Source organism: Pteropus vampyrus, unplaced genomic scaffold (genome assembly GCF_000151845.1).
Source record: "Pteropus vampyrus isolate Shadow unplaced genomic scaffold, Pvam_2.0 Scaffold412, whole genome shotgun sequence".
Taxonomy (NCBI): domain Eukaryota; kingdom Metazoa; phylum Chordata; class Mammalia; order Chiroptera; family Pteropodidae; genus Pteropus; species Pteropus vampyrus.
This window is the reverse complement of record NW_011889193.1, coordinates 395,593-400,575: the sequence shown is the minus strand read 5'-3', so window position 1 is coordinate 400,575 and position 4,983 is coordinate 395,593. Positions and strand designations below refer to the sequence as shown.

General features: G+C 50.5%; 1 long non-coding RNA gene across 1 annotated transcript; it reads right to left on the bottom strand.

The window, feature by feature from the left end:
* Positions 1-1,565: 1,565 nt before the first annotated feature.
* LOC111731951 lies at positions 1,566-4,643 on the bottom strand. The gene is made up of 3 exons (XR_002777375.1): positions 4,207-4,643; positions 3,435-3,704; positions 1,566-1,790 (listed from the first exon to the last, which is right to left on the bottom strand). It is a non-coding gene; the product is annotated as an uncharacterized LOC111731951 (long non-coding RNA).
* Positions 4,644-4,983: the final 340 nt, after the last annotated feature.

Below are 4,983 nucleotides of genomic sequence, written 5' to 3'. Positions count from 1 at the left end.
AGCCACTGTCTCTGCTGCCAGAACCGTGGACACCAGTGACTGGGATCAAACAGTCACTGGGAAGGCGTAGGTGGGAGCTAGGTTTCCACCGCCAGACGGAAAGTTTCGGATCGTCAAGGGGAGGGGGCTGGACTGGTCCACGTGGTGCGGAGTTAGAGCTGGCGACATCGCGTTGAACTTAGTAGACATACTGATGGTCATATGTGTAAATGATCATCTGTGTGTGTGTGTGTGTGTGTGTGTGTGTGAGTGTGTGTACATATGTATATGTACGTGTCTACGTGCATGTGTATAACACACTGACATGTAGCAGTTACTACACACACGTCTGTTTACCTGCTTTGTCCGCTGAGAGGGCCTGGAAGCAATGACACCCCAGTATCGGTGAGTGCACTTGCTACCCAGAACTGGGGTTCCAGTCAAAGGAAATGGGGTGCCTTGGAGAAATGGTCAATTCTAGGACTGGGGCAGGAAACACGCGAGCCGAGCCTGGAAAATCTCGCAGTGCCGGGGAATGAGGAAGAAGCAAAGGACGACGACCCACTGGTGTCGGTAAATGATGGATGAACTAACAGCGTTGAAAACGCAAATCTCTAGGAGGAACTCGGATTCAGGATGTGCGAGACTTTCATCCTGAGAACTAAGGGCATCGTTGAGAGGAATTAGAGAGACGCAGGTATGGGGAGAGGTACACCACGTTCATGGACTAGAAGCCTCACTATCGTAAGAGGTTTGCTTGCTCGAAATGTACCTATAGCGCCAATGACACGCCTATCAAAATTCCAGCAGGCTTTCTTGGAAGAAACAGAAAAGCTAATTCCGAAACTTTTATGGCGATTCAGGGGACTTAGAAGGACCAAAACTATGTTGGCAAAGTAGAAGAATGCTGACAACTTACACTACGTGATTTCAAGACTTTCAGTAAAGTACAACAATCAAAACTGAGTTATTGTGTAAGGATAGACCCCTAGGTCAGTGGACCAGAAGGCAAAGTACAGAAATACACTGATACTTTTATAGTCAACTTATTTTTGACGAGGGCAAAATAGTTCAATGGTAAAAGGAAAATCTTTTTAACAAATAGTGCTGGAAATACTGAAAATTCTTATGGGGGAAAAGTTACCTCAACTACACACGTGAAAAAGAATTTGACACGAATCAAAAATCTATATGAAAAACATCGTACCTATAAAGCTTCTAGAAGAAAATACTGAAGAAATTTTTTGCGACCTTTGCAACCTTTAGTTAGATTTTTGAGACAAGACGTAAAAAGGATTAACTGTAAAAGAAAAATAACTGATAAATTGGGCTTCGTGACCATTAAAAATTTCTGCCCATCCAAAGAAAGTGCAGACAAACCACAGATAGGGAAAACCTATTTGCAAAACACATGTCTGATAAAATCCTTGTACTCAGAATATATTATTAATAAATTAATGAATCAAAAGATAAGCAACCCGATTTTTTTAAACAGACAGAAAACTCAGACAGGCACTTTACGAAAGACAATATGCAAATGACCATTAAAGACACGACGATATGCTCGTATCATTCATGGTCAGAGAATTATAAATTAAGGCCATGATGAAATACTATGGTACACCCACTACGATGGTAACATAAGAAACACTGATGATACCAAATGCTGGTGAGCACATGGGACAACCGGAACTCTCGTCCATGGTCATGGGCGAGTCCCAAAGTCCGACCCGTTTGAAATACTGTTCGGCTGTTTCTAGTAAAGTTAGACGTGCAGCTGCCCCATGACCCAGCATTTCGCTTCTGGGTATCTGCCCAAGAGAAATAAAAAAAAAAAAAAACAATTGTGTGCAAAAAAGACTAGCACGGAATGTTCTTGACAGCCTTATTCACGATCATCTCCAACTGAAAACTGCTCCAATGTCTATCAGCCGAAAAACGGATTTTAAAATCATGACATCGTCACCCATGAAGTACACAAAATCATACGCTTCGTAAGATTCCAGTTTTGAAGTTCCAGAAGGGACAGAACTGACCTGTGGCAATCGATTCGGAACATGGATGCCTTCGGGTTGGGGGTGGCGGAAAGGCACATGGGAGAACTTTCCAGAGGGATGGAAAGGTTCGATATCCTGCCCTGCATAGACAGTTGTCAAAACTAATTGAGCCGATCCCTTAAGATCTTTTTAATTTTATCGTATGTTAATTATATCAAAAGGGAGAGAGGGCGGGCGGGAGGGGGACAGGCCCAAGGTCTGGTCAGAGCATCTCGAGTGGTTCTGGTTAGAACACAAGCATGTGCAGGAGAAAGACAGGAAGGGAGTCCCGCCCCTGCTCGTAGGACCAAGCTGACCATGATCTGTTCACCCTGTCGTCAGGGAGGAAGCCCGAGTGATTCTGTGCAGGCTAATTACATGGGCGTCTTCGAGAGGTTCCCTCGGTGGTAGATGAGATTTAGGGACTGAGGCACTTGCAATAACCAGACGGATGTTACAGATGATAATTCGGTTACCGTAGCACAGGCAATGTTATTTTTAACCTCCCCGACCCGAGGGAATAGCGTTTCTCTGGTTGCTAGGGAAATTGAGTTCCGAGCAAGTACATATTGGTTCCTAATTTTAAAAGTCTTGGGGAAAACTAAAAAACTTCGTAAGCCTGTACCGGTATGTCATGCTGGGACTGTACGCCTGCTACAATGTGGCTATTTTTCACTTAATGTATTCATGGGTGATTGTCACTATAGCAACACAGTGCTGGACGATGCCGGGTCATTGATGGGGGACTCCTGCCAGTTATGTTATTGAGGTCGGTCCAGGAAGCCCTGTCCGGGACCGCAGGCAGGTGCTGGAACAGATGGATACACCGGTAGCCACCGGAAGGGCCAGGGCACGGGCCGGAGAGGTGTGGGCGGAGGGCGATCTGATGGGAATGTGGGATTCTTGCCAGCCCATCAGAGTCATGTCACTATTGGGCAAAACCCTGCACCCTGTCGGCATTAGGCTGAAGCTTAGTGTGCTTGTTGGGCATAGTAAACTTAAAGTGCGCGTTTGTCAGATGGCAGATGTATGGTGGCACAAGAGAAGAACCCCAAATTTCCCTCTGGCTCCAGAGCCGCCCAGTTAGCGGCACAGTGAGGGCAGCTTTGCGGCCCCAGTGTCCCCACGGCCTCCACCAGTGCCCACCTTCATTTAGTGGACGATTGACCTAGATTTTTTTAAGTGCTTCTTTTAGAGACATGGTTTAGGAGCCCGGGCAAGATAGCAAAGCAGGTAAATTGTGTGCTCGCCTCCTCCCATGACCACATTAAATTTGCAATTAAATCATAGAACAATCAGCCTGGCGAACCATCTGGAGACTAACCGAACAGAAGTCCTGTAACTAAGGACACACAGAGCAAGCCGCATAGAGACTGCTAGGAGGGGCAGGAACCTGAAATGTGCCGGCCCCACACTCACTTGTGGCAGTTGAGAATCGGGAAGGATGTCTCAGTTGCAGAGGTCCCCGCTGGGGAGGGAGGGGTCCCAGCTCCACACTGGGCTCCCCAGCCCGGAGCACCAGTGCCAGGAAGAGCAGACCCACGACATCTGGCCGTGAAAACCAGCTGGGATTCCAACCATCCAGGCGAGACGGAAGGTGGCTAGAAACCAGGCCTCTTAAAGGGCCCGTGCACGGACTCACAGACATTCACCCTGAGCTCCGGTGGAGGGACAGTGGCCCAGGAGGCACTAGGAAAAGAATAACAAACAAAGCCAATGTCAACTATAACTGAAAAAAAAAATGACAGTTTAGTGGCCCCCCCCCGCCCCCACCAGGCCAGAAGACAGCGTTTTTTTCCTGCCACATCACACGCTATGCATGAAACCCACATACTTGACCGGATTCAGTGGACGCACTTCGATTTTCGCGGGATGGAGAAAAAATTGCTTGAGGAAAGAAGGCCTGTGCTGATCCCCAGTCATGGGCGCCGTCCAGGCCTCCCGGCCTGGGTGGGGCTGCGCGGTGTCCCCGCCACGCCCCCCTGTCCCTCCCACTGTGACGTATTTTGGCGGCAGGTAAGTTAGTGTGAATTTGTCTTGGAGTAATGTCAAACCGACTCGAATTCATTCCGCAACATGAAACCGTCTACAAATTCTACGGACAGCCTGGCGATCACCGAGCCCTCAGCAGCTCCTGTCCCCACCAAAACCCCCCTGTCGTCCCCGCTCCCCAGAGCCACCAAGTTCGTACTCAGTCCTCAGCTCTGGGCCACGCGAGCCTTTCACCGCTCAGAGGCACGGCGCACAGGCAGCCAGTTTGCCTCGATCAGTGCATCATCGACCTGTGAGAGGAAGAGGCTTAGTCTGTGCCCACCCGTCCTGTCCAGGGCTGGCTTTTGGCGTCCGCTCGGCATCGGCCTCCGAAGGATCGAGACGCGTCCACGTTTATTTCCTACACGTTTTCCCCAACGCGTCTCGGCGAGGGCGAGGGTGAGGGCGAGGGCGAGGCGGGCTGCTCCCACGCGCGCTCGCCACCTGCAGAGTCCCCCCACCCCCGAGTGCTGTCGACACGCCTGGAGGACACCCCGACGGTCCCCGCATGGTGCTCCCCAGGGTAGTCGCTGAGGTCAGACGGAAGGGCGACGCCTCAGGGGAGGAGACTCAGAACCTTCAAGCAGGATGCCGGGGGTCAGGCCCCCCTGTTTAGTTAGAAACGGCACCGTCCCCATGACCCGTAATTGTGAGAGTCACTGCTCTAGGGACTGACGGGGGTAGCAGGGGAGTGACTTCGTTAAACTGTGACCTTATCCGGAAAACCATGAAACCCGAGATTATGTGGGGACTGTCCCCAGGATAGCGCCCAGGTTGGCCGTTTGCTGGACACCCGGGGCGGGGGCGGGAAGAACCGTGGTCTGTGGCCAGCGACACGTGTTAGCTGTGACCGCGGAGAGATGCACTCAACGGTGTGGCTCGGACTGGAATGTGAGGCTCTCCCCGCCCTCGCCACCCCCACTCTCCATGGGAAGAA